The following is a 20,781-nucleotide window of genomic DNA, read 5'->3' as shown; positions in this document are numbered from 1 at the left end:
TTTGACTGGGAGATGGTAACCCTGGCACAGCCGCTCCCGGGTTGCCCATTACCCAAATGTTACAACTGCGGACGACTGTTAAAGAGGGCTCTTTAATAGGCCAACTTAAATTCAGTTCAAATCCAGGCTACGGGGGCACAGTTAAATCTGCAGAAAGGGGATGTCCACTGTTCAACAGAGAGCGCCTTTCCTTCTCCTGTCTCTGTGAAATAAACCCGCAGCGATCTTTGCCCTCAGCTGTTGCTGGAGTTTATGATGTGACAATAAACTGCTCCCAAGGTGAACAATACCTCAAAGCGACGTCACCAACGGAACGGAACCAGGATGCGGTTCATGATTCCTCTCTGCAGGTGGTAACATTTCGCGCAGTGAAGTATCAATTCTGGTTCGGACCGCAAGTTATAAACACGCATTGAACCAAGGTGAGTCTTTGTGTGGTTTAACACAAGCGTTGTGCAAAAAGGTATGGTGTAAATGCTGAATAGGGTGACATTCAGGTTTATGAGCGTGTTATCAACTGAAATTTGCTCAGAGTCTGTTTACTTACTGTTAGGGACAATAAAATTCAGATACTCGGATTCCCTGAAACCAGCCCCAGGAGTTCTGCATCAGGTAGGAACATGGACTGTACACGGCAGTGTTATGGTGTTCTAATCAGCCCTCTTGTAACGGCAGTATTTTTAATATTTCTACCATATCAATATCATCATTGAAAGGCTCATTCAAGCAAAATGAGTCTTTGCGTTTTTCACTACAATTGTTGTGGAACAGGGTGTGGCGTTACGCGCTGAATAGGGTGAAGTTCAGCTTTATGAGCGTGTTATCAACTGAACGTTGCTCAGGGTGTGTTCACTTACTGTTAGGGCCAATAAAATTCAGATACTTGGATTTGCTGAAAACAGACTCAGGAGTCCAGCACCAGGTAGGAGCAAGAACTGTACTGGGCTGTGTTATGGTATTTTAATAAGCCATCTTGTCACGGCATGTATTTCTTGCATTGCTACCATATCAATACTACCATTTGCTGCTTTAGAGGAAGCTGAAACTGGTGAGAACAGATGAAGATAATTTTATAATGTTGAACTCTTTTGTAAGGAAAATAGAAGCAGAGTTTTTTTTTATTCCAATCTGTTTAATTCCGCAAAACACTGAGCCTTCAGAGTCAAGGGAGTAATTTATTGTAGGCGGTGTCACTGAGATGGAACATAGTGGGGGAAATGGTGGAACAGAACTGAGGGGGCGAAAGCCCTGTTAATTATTTAACATTGCTGCAGCGCACACGGACAAATAAGGGACCCCGTGAATTTAATGTCTGGTGTTTTTTTTTCCCCCATCGTTTTCTGACGAGCAACGTTACATCTATTGGTAAAGTAAAGGCGATGTCGGGCAAATTCGCCAGCGGGAAATGATCACAATTTCATATGATTACTCCGGTGATGTTGTAACCAGTTTCCAGTAAGAGAAAATTAAACTGAAGGAGATGGGCGTCCTTATCTTGCTGTCGACTTTGACCGGTTGTAATCTCTATGCAGCTATGCTTATCTCGTCACAGTTGCTGCCCAATCGGCCCATTACCGTACTGTTCCAAACGCGGGCAACACTTAAAATTGGTTCTTTATAAGCAGGCTAAGCTTGAAATCAGTGCGGCTAAAGTTAATGGGGACATGGTTAAATCTGGACAAAATAAATGACCAGACTTCAGAAAAAAGTACTTCACAGGCATAATATTTCATCGGAGGTCACTGCTCCCTTCCGTCTGCTGTCAATGTCAAATAAACTCAAAGCGATCCCGGCACTGAACTGTCGTTTGAGTTGTTTAATAGGCATCCGTTAGTCTCGTGAGACTAGGATTTGTGCCTTGGAAAGTTTCCAGGGCGCAGGTCTGGGCAAGGTTGTATGGAAGACTGGCAGCTGCCCATGCTGCCAATCTCCCCTGTCCACGCCACCGATGTTGTCCAAGGGAAGGGCACTGGAACCAAGCAGCTTGGCACCGGTGTCGTGGCAGAGCAATGTGTGGTTAAGTGCCTTGCTCAAGGACACGGCACGCCGCCTTAGCTGAGGCTCGAACCAGTGATCTTCAGATCACTGGATGAACGCCTTAACCACCTGAGCTTGTAATCTCACAATAAACTGGTCCAAAAGCGACGACGCCGATAGAACCGGAACTCTTTGCAGGTTGTGCCATCTCTCAGGAGCAAGTGAAACTTTCTAGAGAAACGTAATCATTGCCAACAGCACTGCTGAATTGATTCTGTCTCGAGCCACATGTTAGAAAGACTCATTCACGCAAAAGAAAACAAAACTTACTCGAAACTACTCTCGCCTCTGCCTGTTCACGCCGATGCCTGTTGAGCCAAAACCGTCTCACTCTGACTCAGTTCAGTCTGCCGATGGCCGCTGTATGTGGCGGTCTTCATTTTAAACCGTAGGCGTGCTACGTCACGAGCCTGCGCTGTCTAGCCTCTTTTCCCCAATCAATTAGGAAAAATAGTTTCTGTCCGAGATATCTTTACTTCTTCACTCTCTGACACTTGCTTTGATTTAAAAACACGGATTTAAAAGAGAGGTAAAAAGTCAATAGAGTGGACAAAACTGTTTTAGCGGGAGCATCTCTGTATCCAGGAAATAGAAATGAATAACGCAAAAGAATAAAAATAAAATAAAAGATTCGCCCTGTCCAAGGGAGTGCACTGTGCGGCAATGAAGTTCAAGTGCTGAACAATACAGAACTAATTTTGAGCAGCGAATATCTAGAAGGTCCAACTGCTATAAATTTAAGAGCCTTTCATTACCCTTTCTCGAACGATCACGATTTATGCACCGATAATCACTTTTACTAACTTTTCAGAACACTGGATGTCCTACCTTCCCATGAGAGAGCAGAGCAGAAGCAATAGGGGATTCGATAGTTCGGGGGACAGATAGGAGTATCTGTGGATGAGATCGATAATCCTGGATGGCCTGTTGCCTCCCTGGTGCCAGAGTCCACGATATCTCAGATCGAGTCCTTAGTATTCGCAATAGGGCGGGGGAGCAGCCGGATGTCGTGGTCCATGTAGGGACCAATGACGTGCGTAGGAAGAGTGAGGATGTCCTGAAAGGTGAGTTTAAGTTTTTAGGCGACGTTAAAGGACAGGACCTCCAGAACTGCAAACACAGGTTTGCTACCAGTGCGACGTGCAGGCGGGATTAAAAATAATAAGATAGCGCAGATGAACACGTGGCTGAATATATGGTGGAGGAGGGAGGGCTTCAGATTTGTAGATCATTAGGCAGTTTTCCAGGGAAGGTGGGACCTGTTCCGGCGGGACAATTTACATCTGAAGTGGAGGCGGACATATATTTTTGCAGGTCGGTTTGCTAGACAGGCTCCAGTGTATTTAAACTAGATACAAGGGGCGAGGGGTACCAGAACGTAGGAACAGATTGTATAGGAGATGGAAGAAAAAAGAAGACAGTAAAGTTGTTTGCACCGTTAGTGATAAAAAGAGAGTAAGAGGTGGAGAGTATCATAAATGCAACTACTTTAATGGTAGGAGAATTGTAAGAGAGATGGAAGAGCTTCGAGCATGGATTGAAACCTGGAAATATGATGTTGTAGCTATTAGTGAAACAAGGCTGCCGGAGGCGTGTTATTTGAAACTAAATATTGCTGGGTTTCGTTGCTTCAGGTGTGATAGAATCGGAGGGACAAGAGGGGGAGGTGTTGCATTGCTTGTCCGATAAAATATTACAGAGTCGGTCTGGCAGGATAGATTAGATGGCTCGTCTAGGGAGTCTATTTGGGTGGAATTGAAGAATAGGAAAGGTTTTGTAACACTTATAGGGGTGTACCATAGATCACCTAATGGGGAGAGAGGATTGGAGGAGCATATCAGTATGGAGACAGCAGATATTTGTAGGAAAATCGGGTTTGTGATTGTGGGTGATTTTAATTTTCCACAGAGAGACTGGGAATCCCATTCTGTAAACGGGCTGGATGGTTTGGAGTTTGTAAAATGTATGCAGGATATATTTTTTTCAGTCATTACAATTCCATTCGTTTCAATATAATTATGGAGAGGCGTTGGACTGGAACAAGGGTTGAGATTTTTGATTGGAGAAAGGCTAACTTTGGGGAGAAGGGAAAGGATTCAGAAGGAATCGATTGGGACAACTTGTTTTATGGGATGGTTGTAATAGAGAAATGGAGGTCATTTAATGGTAAAACGTTGAGGATACCGAATTTTTATGTTCCTGTTAGGTTGAAAGGAAGGGTTAAAAGTTTGATAGAGCCATGATTTTCAAGGGATGTTGGAAACTTGGTTCGGAAAAAGAGGGAGATCTACAATAAATATAGGCTGCATGGAGTAAGTGAGTTGCCCGAGGAATATAATGAATGTAAAAAGAATCTTAAGAAAGAAATTAGAGAAGCTAAAAGAAGATATGAGGTTGCGTTGGCAAGTAAGGTGAAAATAAATCCAAAGGGTTTCTGCAATTATATTAATAGCAAAAGGATAGTGAGGGATTAAATTGGTCCCTTAGAGAATCAGAGGGGGCTGCTATGTGTGGTGCCGAATGAGATGGGGGTGATTTTCAAATATTTCTTTTCTTCGGTATTCACTAAATAGAAGGATATTGAATTGTGTAACGTAAGGGAGTCAGGTAGGGAAGTTATGGAAACTATGATGATTAAAGAAGATGAAGTACTGGCAGTTTTAAGGAGTATAAAAGAGGGTAAGTCCCCGGGACATGACAGGGTCTTCACTAGAACCTTGAGGGGAGTTACTGTAGAAATATCATGGGCTCTGACAGAAATATTTCAAATGTCATTAGAAACGAGGATTGGCGTACTGCTCATGGTGTTGCATTATTTAAATAGGGTTATAAGAGTAAACGTAGCAACTCTACCCCTGTATGTTTGCCGTCAGTGGTGGGTAAATTGATGGAAAGTATTCTTAGAGATCGTAAATATAATAAGCTGCATAGACAGGGTCTGATTAGGACCGGTCAACATGGAGTAGTGCGTGGAAGGTCATGTTGAAATATCATTGAATTTTTTGAAGCGCTTACTAGGAAAGTTGGCGAGGGTAAAGCTGTAGATGTTGTCTATATGGACTTTAGTAAGGCCTTTGACAAGGTTCCACATGGAAGGTTAGTTCGAAAGGTTCAATGGCTGGATGAGATATGTCAGCGAGGAATGGTGGGTAACTGTTTGCCAGGTTGGAGGCCGGTGACTAGTGGTGTGCCTCAGAAATCTGTATTTTGTACAATGTTGTTTGTCATATACATTAATGATCTGTATGATGAGGTGGTAAATTGGATTAGTAAGTATGCAGATGATAACAAGATAGGGGGCGTTGTTGACAATGAAGCAGGTTTTCGAAACTTGCAGAGAGATTTAGCTCAGCTGGAAGAGTGTGCTGGAAGATGGCGGATGGGGTTTACTGCTGATAACTGTGAGTTGCTACATGTTGGTAGGATTCATCAAAATAGGACGTACGTGGTAAATGTTAGGGCATTGAAGAATGCAGTAGAACAATGATCTAGGAATAATAGTGCATAGTTCCCTGAAGGTGGAATCTCACGTGGATAGGTTGGTGAAGAAAACTTGGTATGCTGGCCCTGATAAATTAGATTACTAATTATAGGAGTTGGGATGTAATATTGAAATTGTACAAGACACTTGTAAGGACAAATTTGGAGTATTGTGTACAGTTCTGGTCACCGAATTATAGGAAAGATGTCAACAAAATAGAGAGAGTACAGAGAAGATTTACTAGAATGTTACTTAGGTTTCAGCACCTAAGTTACAGGGAAATGTTGAACAAGATAGGTCTTTATCCTTCGCAACGTAGAAGGTTGAGTGGGGGACCTTGAGTGGGATAGAGGTATTTAAAGTTATGAGAGGTATAGATATAGTTGACTTCGATTGGCTTTTTTCCATTGAGATTAGGGGAGATTCAAACAAGGGGACATGAGTTGATAGTTAGGGGGCAAAGGTATAGGGATAACACGAGGGGGAACTTCTTTACTCAGGTTGGTAGCTGTGTAGAACCAGCTTCCAGTAGAACTGGTAGAGCCGGGTTCGATATTGTCATTTAAAGTAAAATTGGATATGTATAACAGCAGGAAAGGAATGGAGAGTTATTGGCTGAGTGCAGGTCAGTGGGACTGTTGAGAGTAAGCGTTCGGCACGGACTCGAAGGGCCAAGATGACCTGTTTCCGTGCTGTAATTGTTATATTTTATATTATACGTGTGAGAAAGGATAAGATTTGGGCGAAATTGCGCAATTAATCGTTCAATAGATTGGACAGCATCTTGGACAGTCACTGTTCTGATACTGGCTCTTCCATAGTTTCTCTCTCCACACATCCAATCAGATGTACCGATTTTCCAGCCTTTTAATTTCAATTTTATATTGAATACATCGTTTCTTTATTCAGTTACGGGATGTGGCCGTTGACATCTCTGTCAGCCAACCCCAGTTACCCTTGAGAATTTGGTTAATAGCTGCCATCTTGAACCGCTGCAAACTCTGGTGTGTAGGGATACTTAAAGTGCTGTTAAGGAGGGAATTTCATGATTCCGATCCAGCGAAAATGCAGGAACGGTGTTATGTTACCAAGTCAGAATGGTGAGTGACTTGGAGTTGATTTCCAACTATTTGTGTTAATCCTTTTATCCGGCTGGATATGTGGCGGACGATTGTGCCGGGCAATATCTCATTTAAGAAAAAGATAATGATAATATCTGTTGAATTTAGCTGCTGGAGACTATGTGAAACGCATCCTCCCCACAGTAACTATGCAGCTTGTCACCGGCAGCACAGAGTCCGGGAAGTGCTTGTACTTGGACCATAATCCTGCCAAGGGGATTTCGGAAATACGGAGCAGTCAGAGATTGAGATTTGGCTCATGCATGAACTGCTACAGATGGGGCTGGATGTTCCTCCTGGACATTGGTTGGGGCAAATTACTGACTACACCACTCGGTGTGAGATATTGTGTAAGGAATCTGTGGTGGGTATTTGACGGATTCAGATGTTTCCCTGTGAGGTTGGTCCAGGGCTATGACTGTTTTCGACCCAATTAAAGTGGACCCTGTGTTCATCCACCCGGGTTTACGATGTTCTGAGGAAATGCTGCATGTGTTCCGGGCTCATATGTTTTTTTTTCCGAGATTTCTTTGGAAGCACTGATTGGTAATCTGAGGAGGGAATGAATACCCATTCCTTCCTTCATCGAGAGAGACGGCGATTGAATGCACTGTTCCATTTTTACAACAGGAGAATTGGATCCTGTGGTTCAGTGTGCAAGCCCTGCGTGGAAATTCCCCCTCAATGTCACTTGTCCGTCAGGCAGTGGAAGTCAAACGGAAACTCAAGATGCTGGAGATCTGCGCTAAAAAAATTAAAAATGTTTGAATTTTTTAACGAAATATTCTGAAACTGAACTTTGCTTCTCTGCTGACGGCTGCTCCTTGCTTGCTGAGCGTTTCTAATATTCCCTGTTTCTATTTATTAGATTCACCTTGGAAGGGTTTAAGTTTTCTGGAAATGGACCAGCGCAAAGGCTCTCGCTTTGTTGATAGGTTGTAGAGCTGTAGAGCGATCACAGCTTATCACATTAAAATATCCCGATCACACAACAAAAAATGCTGGAGGTACTCAGCTGGCTGGGCAGTGTCTATGGGAAAGGGTACAGTCAACGTTTCTGGCTGAGACCCTTCATCAGGACTGGCCCGAAACGCCAGATATACTCTTTTGCATAGATGCTGCCTGGCCTGCTGAGTTCCTCAAGAGTTTTGTGTGTGTTGCTTGGATTTCCATTATCAGCAGATATTCCCATGTTTGAAATTATCCTGGTATCAATTTGCCGTTTTATTTTCTGGAAATGTGTTCAGTAAAGTGTTTCGCAACAAGACACAAGATTGGGAACTACAGGATTTATGAATGAGCAGCACTTGCTGGCTCTGGACCTGTGCACAGTGGAGTTCAGAGTGACGGTGGTGGAGGGATGTATGGTTAAGTAAACCAACCGAATGCTGAAGATCCTGGTGACAGTAGACATGGAGAGGATGTTTCCTTGATACGGAGAGTCCAGGATCTGACAGCACAGTCTCAGCTTTCCTTTAAAACGGAGATAAGAAAAAAAAAACTCTGTCAAAGTTTGGCTAATCTGTGGAATTTGATACTATGCAGCATCAGATGTAATGAGAGGAAGTCAGGAATGTGGCATTGGGGAGAAAAAGAATCAGCCGTGATTGATGTTGCAGCAGACTCGATGGACCGAATCACTTCATTCTGCTCCCATATCTTATGTCTTACCATGACAGAATGATGAGTCCTTCATATCCCGTATCACGATGAGTGACGTGTGAGGGACTATTACAGATTTGTTCACTGAGATCCTTTTATTTGACCTCAGCATTTAAATTTCAGTTAGATATGCATTTTGGAAGATTGAACAGAAATATTTTGTTTTCCTTCGTATTGTTAATGTGCTCCATTATCTCTCTGGTTAAAGTTAGACCTGCGGTGAGAGATTTATTGGAAGAAAAGTCCGCAACTGTAAGCCAACCACGACTGATAACGAGGGATCAGCGAACAGTGAGAGCATCAACTGGAGAGAGACCTCTGACTCAGAGTTTCCATTGGTTCAGTCCGGAGAAAGTTCGGTGAGTCTCATTTACTCGAAACTCTGGCCCCTTACATATTACATATCTGGAAAAAGGAAGGTAAGAAATAGGCGGAATGGACTGAATGTGCCCGGAAATACCAGTTATGCCTCTGTGTGACCCAGTTGTATTCACTGCAGGTCTGGCAATGTGCTTTCAGAAGCCCAGCTCTTTACCGTCACTCACATACCCTCAGTGTTTGCTCATTTGAAGGTCTTGCACCATCTGAAGTAGCTTTTGGTCAGGTGTGACGTTTCACGTTTCGTCATAGTCATCTCAAAATACGTTGACAATTTCCTCTCTGTATGGGTCATGCTGTTGTGATTGTATAAATGTAGAATTGCCATGAACTGCAGCAACATGCCATTGATTCCTCTGACTCTTGCAATCTGCAATGACATACTTACCCTCGAATATATTGTCGTGTGGACCTCTGCTGAGAACGGACCTTTTTTAAAGCAAGCTATTACAATCCTGCATTTTATTCAGTCCTCACTGGCAAATGGCAACCCGTAATTTACATTTACATACCTTGGCCTCGTCAAGTACTTTTCTACTAATTACGATGTCGGAACCTGTGAACGTAACATTAAACATAGGTGGGAATTCAAAGTTATTTTCACGTATACGAGGCACACTGGATTTCAGCAAAGCCTTTGACAAGGTGTCACGTGACAGCTTGGTCTCGATTATCAGGTCTCATGCTGTCCGCAGAGAGCAAGCTGGATGTATTCAAATTAGCTGCAAGGTGACAAGCTCGTTCTCCGCCTCTACTCGTCGAAGCCTCTCGAGTCAAAGCCTCAAAGCTCCACTCCCTCACTGGCCGCTTTCCCTGTTGCTACCTGTGCTTATTAGACTGCCTATCGCCTTCCCGGCAGCTTGAATCAGTCTGGCCATTCTCATCCGGTTCTTTCATACACACGACATTCTCCCATCCAGGACTGACACTGGATGTTTGTCTGTTAGAATTTCGCACCATTCTCTGCCAATCGAGACAGTTGTGCGTGACAACCCCAGAGATAATCACAATAATCCGTCTGGAACCAACAATCATTCCACTGTCAAAGTCACTGAGATGACAATCTTCCCCAATCTGATGTTTGTTCTGAAGAGCAGCTGGAACTCCTGACCATTTCTGCATGTTTTTATTAAGGTGAATGGGCTGCTGCCACGTGATTTGTTGATCAGCATTAAAGAGCTGGTGTCCAGGTGCACTTCGTAAAATACCACCGAGTTTATTTCCGAATTAGACAAACCAAACACCCCCATCTCGTGTGTTATCTTGAATGTGATCTGGATCTATTTATGGATGACGTAGACAAGATGGTGAACTAAACATTGTTGTGATGATAAGGGTGGGTAAATCTTAAGGGAACATAAGGTCCTTGGAATCTATGCATACCAATCGCGAAGAACACATACATTTGAACATGGCACGGTATCGCACTTCCCTGTAACAGACGGGATGTTAAGGCTGAAAAGAGCCTTAATTTTATTTTTATTCTGTGTAATTTTGTGAGCAAAGACGGTGTATATCTATCTTGCAGTGATATTCAAATTTTTAAAAAAAATCCTGCAGTAAATCTCACTGGCAGTTCTTATAATTATGGACGTCTACACTCAATTGTTATCTACATCTTGTACTTACTGATATGGCCACTGAGTTTACCGCGGCTGTACCCCGTCCAAATCCAATGCTCAGCGTTCAGGGTGTGTTCACTTACATGAAATTCAGATGCTCGGATTCACTGAAACCAGACTCAGGGAGTCCAGCACCCAGGTTGGAGCAAGAACTGTACTGGACTGTGTTATGGTATTTCAATAAGCCCACTGGTCTCGGCAGTATTTCTAGTTTTACTACCATTTCAATACCATCATTTGCTGTTCCAGGGAATCCCAAAAAAGTGAAGATAGAGGAAGCTAATCTGATGAGTTGAACTCGTTTCAAAGGAAAATAGAGGCATTTTTTTCACTGTGTTTAATTCCACTGGACACAGATTCTGGACCGGAAAGCGAGTGAATGTTGCAGGCGGTCGCAGGGATGCGTCAGTGAGATCACAGTCCAGCTGTGATCATGGAGAATGGCCGTAAAGCTCTGATAACATGTCCTGTTGTTAATTCACTATACCAGCAGCACACAGAAACCAAATAGATCTCATGTGTTTGTTTTTCATCACTCTATGAACGGTACATGTATTTGTAAAGTAAGGGCGAACCCTGTTGGTGTGTGTGTAAAGAAAATAGGACGCCAGTTAAATTCGACAGAGGGAAATGGCCATAATTTCAGATGACGGCTGCTGAGACATGGTAACTCGTTTCCAGTAAGTGAGCGAGAAGCTGAAGGAGACGGGCGTCCTTATCTTGACCGGTTGTTATCCATGGGAGATAGTTATCTCGGCACAATTGTTCCCCATTACTGCAATGGCCCAAATGGGGACAGCTGTTGAACAATGCCTCTTCACAAAGAGACTGACCTTGAAGCCCGTTCCTGACACCTGGGGCACAGTTAAATCTGGAGAAAGAGAATGTCCAGAGTTCAAAAGAAAATAATATACTCCAAATGCATAATATTTCATCGGAGCTCACGGCCCCCTTCCGTCTGCTGTCAATAAACACACAGCGATCCTGGCCGTGAGCTGTCGTTTGAGATGTTTAATAGGCATCCGTTAGTCTGGTGAGGCCATGACTTGTGCCTTGAAAGGTTTCCAGGGCGCAGGCCTGGGCAAGGTGTATGGAAGACTGGCAGCTGGCCATGTTGCAATTCTCCACTGTCCACGCCACCGATGTTGTCCAAGGGAAGGGCACCAGGGCCGATACAGCTTGGCACCGGTGTCCTCGCAGAGTGGTTAAGTCCCTTGCTCAAGAACATAACACGCTGCCTCAGCTGAGGCTCGAACTATCGACCTTCAGATCACCAGACCAAAGGCTTAACCACTTGAGTTTGTAATCTCACAATAAACTGGTCCAAACGCGACGACGCCGACAGAACCGGAAAACGATGGAGGTTGTGCTTTCACTCTGGAGCAAGTGAAAATTTCTAGAGAAACGTAATCATTCCCAACTGCACCGATGTATTGATTCTGCCTCGGGCCACATGCTAGAAAGACTCATCCACGCAAAACAAGACAAAACTCACGGGAACCTACCCTCGTTCTGCCTGTTCACGCAGAAGTCTGTTGAGAAAAACCATCTCACTCTGCCTCAGTCCACTCTGACGATGGCCGCTGTAAATGGCGGTTTATTTTAAACCTTTTGCGTGCTACGTCATGAGCCTGCGCAGTCTAGCCTTTTTTTCCCCGATTAGTTACAAAAAAATGGCTTCTCTCTGAGATGCCTTTACCTCTTCACTCTCCTCCTCTTCTCTCCAAATGTTATCCACATCTACGATCTCTACCCGCCCCGATGTGTTCGTTCACCATGTCCACTCGCCGCATCCAAGGTCCCTTTCAATCTTCTCATGGTTTTTCACTCTACCCCATCATTCTCGCTCTTGTCCCAGCATCCCGCCCGGGTCTCACTCTCTTCAGCACTTCAGTCACCCAGTCACTGTCTTCCGGATGTTCTTCGTCCTCATTCCCTCCGTCTCTCCAGACTCTCTCTCTCTCTCTCTCTCTCTCTCTCTCTCTCTCTCTCTCTCTCTCTCTCTCTCTCTCTCTATCTCTCTGCTCCCAGTCACTCTCTCCCTGACTACTCCGTCTCTCCCACAATCTCTCCGAAACAAATTCTCCCCAGTCTAATTCTCTTGTCCGACTCTCTGTCCCCGCGTCTCTCTCTCCCAGTCTCCCTTCCCACTAGTGTCTCCACCCCCATGGTCTTACTCTATCCAAAGTCTCTTCTCACCCATGTCTGTTCTACCAGGCTTTCCCATATCCCCCACTATGCCTGCGTCGGTCGCTCTCTCACATCAGACTTCTTTTCACCTCCGATTCTCCCCATCCCTCCGTTTCTCTCTCCATAGCACCAGTCTCTCAACCCCTCGTCGGGGGTAAGCGGGGGTTCGAGAGGGGAAGTGGGCCTCCGGATTTTTATTACGTGACTGTGCTGTTGTGTGTGCTCTGTGTGTGTCTGTTGGGGATGATCATCGATTCCTCAAACTTCTGGATCACCGATTCACTCTTTGGACACTGTCGGTGGTCGGGAGGAGAACTGCTCCACAATGCCGCGGTGTCTCCCAGCAGGTGTTCGGGGACCGTGGAGAAATGATATCGGTAGGCTGGGCTGTCCGGTACTAAACTATATCAATCCCGCGTTGTTGTATATTTACTGCTGTTCTATGTGGGTGTGATGACGTATGCTTGCAGCTACGGCGTCACCGGGGTAGGGCGGTGGGCGGGGGGAATATGGATTGGGAAGGTGGGTGTCGAGACTGTTATTACGTCGTTATGATCTTGTGTCTGCTCACTGGGTGTGAGTGTTGGCAACGCGTCTTCTCGCTTTGTCTCCGTAGAAACGCTGTCTCGTCTGTCTGCACTCATGAGCGTTCATATATGGATAAATGGCAACACGTGACTATAATTACGAAGAAAGCCTGGCAGCATCTCTACTTCCTTAGAAGTTTGCAAAGAATCGGCACGACATCTAAAACGTTGACGGAATTCTCTAGAGGTGTGCTGAAGTGTAGATTGGTAGCATTAGGGTCTGGAAACTGAAAATGCTGAATGTAAATTCCTAATAATAATAGACAATATGGCCCTGTCCATCTCGGGTAAAGCGTTCCCCACCACTGAGCAAATCTGCACGGGGTGCTGTCGAAAGAAAGCAGCATACATCATCAAGGATTTTCACCACCCAGGTCATTCGCTCTTCTTGCTGCCTCCATCAGTTACAGAGAAGGTACAGGAGCCTCAGAAACCCCGCCGACAAGGTCAGGAGCAGTTATTGATCCTCAACTATTAAGCCCTTGAACTGGTAGAGATACTTACAGTCAGTTTCCCTCGCCCCATTGCTGAAATGTTTCAGAAGGTGTGGTTCAACTTTCAAGGACTCAGTGCGTCATTTACTCGATTTTGCTCCAAAATTCCTGGGACGTGCGTCTAGGTTGGTTATTTGGCAAATCAGGTTGTTGTTCAGGTTCCAATCGGATGTCATCTACTTCCTGGTCAGGTATATTATCAGCTGCAGATGGGACATCACAGGAACATAAGGGCCGTGTGGTCTTGTGCCATATGAGCACTTCACAGTTTTTGGGAGAGCAGGGTACGATGTTAATCTTTATCCTCTCCGAAATTATTCTTGTTGTTGCATTGTCCCATTGTCTGTCATGGACATCATTCAAACTGACAATGCTCATTTGTACTCATTGTACTCAGTCAGTTCTTGTGAACGATCTCTAGTCTGTGTCCGCCGAACAACATATCATCAATGTAGTCAAAAACTGGGGCGTTACGTGTAAGATTGCACTTTGCCGACTCGATGGTTAATGGATCGCGAGATTCCAGTGGGCCTTTGTAAATGCCCTCGAAGTGACCTTGATTAGTGAAATGACGTCACATTTCAGAGCAAATTCAGCTCATTGATATCGATCCAGGGAGAACAAAACACTTTCATCTGCAAAACTGATTGTCATTGTCCATCTCCTTGTGAAATCCACTCGATCGAGCACACAATATATAGTGGACGGTATACTTCGAAATATCGATGTTCACGCCATACGTTTGGAGGTTACCCAGGCGGAATATAAGGTGCAATTGCCCCAGCCCGAGTGTGGGCTCATTGTGAAACAAAGAGCGGAAGTGGACTGACATGTCAGACCGGAAATTAGGATGGGAATTGAAATGGCTGTCTGCTGGGAAATTCCTCTTCTCTTGTGAATGGAGCTCAGCTGCTCAACGAAGGAGGGTCGCGTCCAGAAACGTCGACTGCTTATTTGTTTCCCTAAAAGTTCACTTGGTGAATTCATCCAGCATTTTATGTGTGTTGAAATTAATTTGACCAACTGTTTGCTTCTGCTCAGTCTCTTCGTAAACCCGGATGCTATTTTAGTCGAAGTCTCCACACATATTTTATTTTTGTATTTACTTCTAATGCAAGATCTAAAACCGAGACGAATCCCAGCGAGAAACAGAGTAGCCCCATGTCAGTAGAGCATTGGTCTATGATGACGAAGTCTATGGAGCCTCGGAATGGACACGATTAATACCAATCATGAAACCGAGAAGTCAGTCCAAGAGAGTTTCGTAACATTCACTGACTTACCGAATCGTCAATTCTCCGTCTTTGAGATTTTGTAATTTCGTGTCAAGCTATCCATACCTCTTCACAATTAGGACTTTACTTGAATGACATCACATATGTTTTTGTCCCAGCTCTTACAAGACACGTCGGCCGTGTGTCGTCTTGAATATTTAGTGTGCTTGAGCGAGTATAAATGAATGGCCGTTGAGATTCATCAGCTCAGAGTTGCTTCAGCGAGATCGCGGGCATCTGGAAGTCAGGCTGGATCTCACACAGAATGGCTGAAACATTTCACTGTGTGAAAAAATATGGTGCATGATCATTGCCGCCATTGGTGTTCCCGGTAAGAAGATCGCCGATCTAACATTTTCTGTTCTGTGTGCGCGATCTTCGGACTCTCTCAGTTACCGACAGTGCTGTGATGCCGATGTGTCAATGAATGTGGTGCAAACATTTTGAAACATCTCTGTGCTCTGTCAGAAGTGGACTTGCAGTTTAATCCGTGGCCCCGGGGAAAAGAAACCGGCAGTGGAAACAGGCGCAGAAGAAATTCACCTTGTGAATTCACGGCACGCTATTTTGATTTATTCACTCATAGACGTTGTCGAAGTAAATTCTCATAATCGAGCGCACTTGACACCTTTACGGGATAATTGCTCTCATCCATGTGGCATGCTTTGAATTAGAACACGTGCTTTAAATCCAAGTTGAAGTTCACTGCTTTGGATTGATAAATATTGTGGCGGCGAGTTTGAAGGAAACGCGGAAACGAATCGCCGTTGAGATTCAGCAGAGTGCGGTAGACATCACTGATGAGCTATACGCTGTATCACTGGGGATCTGGCAAAATTCAGGAAAGGTTCTGGGGTGTGTTTTAGTATCCCAGAGCACGTTACCGCGCCCAATTATCTGTGGAGTGATGAAGAAATGAAAAGCCAGCCCAGCGCTGCTCCTTAGAGGTCAAAAGAGATAACGTTTATGTGATACTCCACTTTGGAACAATAAGCATTGAAGCATTTAGAATAATGTTCCCGCAATTCGGAGCAAACCCTGAAAGAGGCAGATGATTCCAAGTACCTGTATCCTCCTTCCTGTATTGTTGAAGCAATAACAGGGAAAATACCCGAAACATTCAGCGGGTCAGGCACATTTTTACCAGCGGATACTTGAAACTCTCTGATCCAATACTTTGACATAGAGCGCAGGAAACTGCCAGGAGTAGTTGCGGAATTGGAAAGAAGTGTGCAAGGCGGGGCCCCTGTGGCCGGGTGACAAATGAGAGCCGAGGAAGATAATAAGACATGTAAGCGGGTGAAGTAAATTTGCCTTGAACTTCGAAACGTGTATATGTACAGAGCGGTAGGGAGCGGGCCTTCTCTGTCTGGGGAGAGCGCCAGAGCAACGTGACAGGAACGCGGCAGTCACCATCGCTGAGAACGTTGCCGAGGTACCAAGGCCTTGCACAAACTGATGGTGGGAGATTGAAATTGTTTTCACCAAAGTGTCCTCAGCGATCCTCCTGCTAAACACTATTCGTCTTAAGGTACCGTGTACCAGAACTTTTCTCCCGCATGGAGGCGTTTCAGGCATCAGCGAAACCGGCTTTACACTTTTAATCGCGCAGATATGAACTGTCTGCAAAGTTTGATTATTGTCAATTCCCAGTTTATCTCTTCCTGAGACCCACTGATCGGCGAGACAGTATTTTGGAGATTATTTAGGAGTTAACTAGGGAGTTGGGTGAAGTTTGCAAGTGATGTTGTTTTTCTGAACTTTGGTAAAGTCTGTAACAAAATCCCTCAGTGCAGCTGATCGGGGAGGTTCGGTCACGAGGAAGTCACGGGGAGCTGGCGAGGAGGATTCTCTCCGGGCTCGAGAACAAGAAGCAGAGGGAGATGATTGAAGATGGTTTTAGCGAATGGAGGCCTGTGACGAGTGGGTGTGTGTGTCTCACTGTTAAGACCTCTGTAATTCACTATTCATGCCATTGATTTGTATATGAATCAACATGGCTACACAGAGTATTATGTACAGTTGTATTCACCCTACTGTAGTAAATATATTTGAAGCTGGAGAGGGTGCGGAAGAGATTACTGAAGATATTTATTCCAGAGAAGAATGAGGGTGACATTGTAGGAGCTGATGGAATCAAGAGGGAGTTTAGATAATGTGGATGGTCGTGGTATTTTCCCCAGTGTTTAAGATCCAAAATTGTTTTATGTCATTCCAGTACACAAGTGTGAAGCTGAACAAAATAATTGTTACTCTGGATCCAAACCAAGACAGAAAAGAAAAAAAAACAACAACAAAATGATGGAGACCGCAATAATAAACAAAAGACAATACATAAAGTATGATTGTTTAAAAATATTGATTGTCTGTCCATAAAGTGACGTTAATCACAGGAGGATCTGGACATATGAGACTTTCATTGATTCTTCTGCTGCATGTGACTTGCGCCTTACATGCCTGGCCGATCATGGCTCTCCACATCCAATGATCTGTTAGATCTGTTAGTTTTCTCACAGTGTCCATATGTTTTCTTCTTTGCCTTCCTCTACCGCGTTTCCCAGGCATACGGCCTTGTAATGTAAGGCATTCTATTGCTCCCTTTCTGATGTGATGGGCCAGCAATTTAACTTTCCTCTAATTTAATGTTTTCATTAAAAATCTTTTTGTCTGGGCATGTTGGAGTACTGCCTCATTAGTTACCCCATCTCTATATGATATTTTCAGAATTCTTCTAGGAAACCACATTTCTGTTGCTTCTAAGTTTCTTTGGGGTTCTGATGTCATAGTCCATGTCTCGGAAGCATACGGCAAGATTGCCGAGATGTAACACGTTAGTAGACTAAGTCTTTTTGACACAGATTTTTTATTCTATTGGGAAAAATGGGTTTCATTTTTTGGAAGTTGTTTTTGGCAATGCCAATTCTTATTTTTATTTCTACTTTACGTCTAGCATCTTGCGATATAAAGCTCCCATGGTAATTACAGCTGGTCTTTTGTTCAATCTCTTTTGTTACCGATGGACAATTGGCACTTGAGAGAATTCTGCTCTTTTGATGTTACAATATATTTGGATTTGTTGACAGTTGATTTTTAGACCAAAATCTACACTTGTTTGTACTACTTTGTCTAGGAGGATTTGTAGGTCTTCTGCAGCACGCGCAGTTAGGGTGGTATCGTCTGCATATCTCATATTTTTGCTGTAAACACCTTCAATTTTTATCCCATCTCGGTCTTGTATTTCTCGGTTATTTGCCCTTCCGTCAATGTTTAGAATAGTGAGAATTTGAAATAATTTTTCATGTTGCACTTTGTCGAATGCTTTACTGAAATCAATAAAACATAAAAGACATCATTTTAATATTCAATTGCCCTTTCTGAAAGTATTCGCATTATGAAAATTGTGTTCCTAGCTTCTCTGTCTTAAATAGACCCATATTGCCGTTGAGAAATTTCAGGCCTTAACATTTTTTAAATTCGACTCAGAACTATTCTCAACAAAATCCTTATTATGTAATTCATGAGACTGATTGTTCTATAATTTTCACAGCCAATACTTCCAGGAATTTTAGGCAGAGTTTTAATTGCTGATTTCAAGAGATCGTTAGGCAATACACCAGACTCATATATGCCATTAAACACTTCAGAAAGAATGTCTATGCCCAGATCTTCTAAGGCTTGTATCATTTCCATTTATATTTCATCAGGTCCAGGGGCTTTACAATGTTTCATGCTTTTCACTGCTTCAGTTATTTCTTCTTTGGCAATCGGTGGGCCAGAATTAGGGTGTTTAATATCTGGGGGTTCCCCTCTATTATCTTCAGAAAAACCTACTCTATATACTGAATCCAGCTCTCACATACTTTATTGATCTGTTATGCATCCTGCAGAGGAGGTTTCCATAATTCCAGTAATTTCCTTTTTTTGTCCATACCTTTGCTGTTGTTAATATAGCCTTCTCCTTGATTGCATTTTTGATTCAGCCTTTCTTCCATTGCAATATTGCACAACTGTTGGGTCTGTGACATTGATTATATGTCCATAAAGTAACATTAGTCACAGGAGCGTCTGGACATATGGAATCTGACTTTGATTGTCTGTCCATACAGTGACGTTAGAGAACGAGTCCCCATTCCATCCCTCACAGGGAAAGGCTCTGATTAAATACGCTGATTTGTGTTTGCAACAGAAGCAGACCGGGGTTTCAGAATTCAATTCGCATTTGGAAATTCCCCCTGATTGTCACGTCTATCTGCCGGTGTGAGTCAAAGAGAAATTCAAGATGTTGAAGAAAGAACATAACATGGAACAGTACGTCACAGGAACAGGCCTTCCCGCCACAATGTTGTGCCATACCAGCTGAAAAGAAAATCAACACACCCCGAAAAAAACTAATGACTCACTCCTACATAAGGTCCATATCCTCTCCATCTTCCTCACACCCTTGTGCCTATCTAAACGTCTCTTAAAAAGCCTCCAGTGTATTTGCTTCCACCACCATAACAGACAGGGCAATCCAGGCATCCACATAAGTCTGAGTAATACCTCATATTTCCTTTGCATCTTCTCCCTCACACCTTCATTGCATGTCCTCTAGTATTAGACATTTCTAACCAGCGAAAAGATGCTCCCTGTCTACTCTGACTATGTCATTCATAATCTTATAAACCTCTGTCAGATCCTCCCTCAGTCCCCACCGTTCCATGGAGAACAACCCAAGAATTTTCACTAAAACCTGAAAGAATTTGAATCCATTCTGACGGAAGATAGGGAAACTGGAATCGCTAACGATTTCCGTCTCCCCACAGCTGTTCCTTACCTGCTGAGCGATTCTGGTAATTCCAGTATCACTTTATTACATTCACCCTGGAGAACTTTAAATCTCCTGCGAATCGACCAGTGCAGCAGCGCTCGTTTTGTGAGAGTTGATAGAAGAGTAAAGAAACGAGAGCTTTTTCCGGGACATTATCCTGGTACCAATTGTCTTGTTTTCCCCGGAAATATATTCAGTACAGTTGTTGCTAACAAGGTTCAAAGAATAATCTGAGGAATGATAAGCATTATAGAAGCATAGAAAATAGGTCTAGGAGTAGGCCATTCGGCCCTTCGAGCCTGCACCGCCATTCAGTATGATCATGCCTGATCATCCAACACAGAACCCCGTACCTGCTTTCTCTCCATAACCCCTGATCCCTTTAGCCACAAGGGCCACATCTAACTCCCTCTTAAATATAGACAATGCACCGGCCTCAACTGTTTCCTGTGGCAGAGAATTCCACAGATTCACCATTATCTGTGTGAAGAAGTTCATCCTAATCTCGGTCATAAAAGGCTTCCCCTTTATCCTTAAACTGTGACCCCTCGTTCTGGACTTCCCCAACATCGGAAACAATCTTCCAGCATCTAGCCTGTCCAATCCCTTTAGAATTGTATACGTTTCAATAAGATCCCCCCTCAATCTTATAAATTCCAGTGAGTATAAGCCGAGTACATCCAGTCTTTCTTCATATGAAAGTCCTGTCATCCCAGGAATCAATCTGGTCAACCTTCTCTGTACTCCCTCCATGGCAAGAATGTCTTTCCTCAGATTAGTGGACAAAACATGCACACAATACTCAAGGTGCGGTCTCCCCAAGGCCTTGTACAACTGCAGTAGAACCTCCCTGCTCAGGTACTCAAATCCATTTGCTATGAATGCCAACATACTATTTGCCTTTTTCACCACCTGCTGTACCTGCATGCCCACGTTCAATGAATGGTGTACAATGACACCCAGGTTTCGTTGCACCTCCCCTTTTCCTAATCAGCCATCGTCCGGATAATAATCTGTTTTCCTGTTCTTACAACCAAAGTGCAAGAACATTTATCCTCACGTTTATCCACATTAAATTGTATCTGCCATGAATTTGCCCACTCACCCAACCTATCCAAGTCACCC

The 20,781-nt window shown here is 43.8% G+C and overlaps 1 protein-coding gene across 7 annotated transcripts in view; it reads left to right on the top strand.

The window, feature by feature from the left end:
• The first annotated feature begins 401 nt into the window (after positions 1-401).
• The window catches only part of LOC132389798 (NACHT, LRR and PYD domains-containing protein 3-like), a 72,728-nt gene continuing 52,348 nt past the window's right edge, over positions 402-20,781 (top strand). For 6 of the 7 annotated variants that reach the window (XM_059962345.1, XM_059962349.1, XM_059962348.1 and 3 more), the window contains exon 1: positions 8,510-8,660. The gene's annotated coding sequence lies outside the window, so the exon portion shown is untranslated. Of the gene's footprint in view, positions 423-8,509; positions 8,661-20,781 lie in introns of those variants that run through there. The other variant, XM_059962344.1, reaches the window with a different exon arrangement.

Source organism: Hypanus sabinus, unplaced genomic scaffold (assembly GCF_030144855.1).
Source record: "Hypanus sabinus isolate sHypSab1 unplaced genomic scaffold, sHypSab1.hap1 scaffold_654, whole genome shotgun sequence".
In the NCBI taxonomy this organism is placed as follows: domain Eukaryota; kingdom Metazoa; phylum Chordata; class Chondrichthyes; order Myliobatiformes; family Dasyatidae; genus Hypanus; species Hypanus sabinus.
Note: the sequence above shows the minus strand (reverse complement) of the source record. Positions and strands in the feature narration are given on the sequence as shown.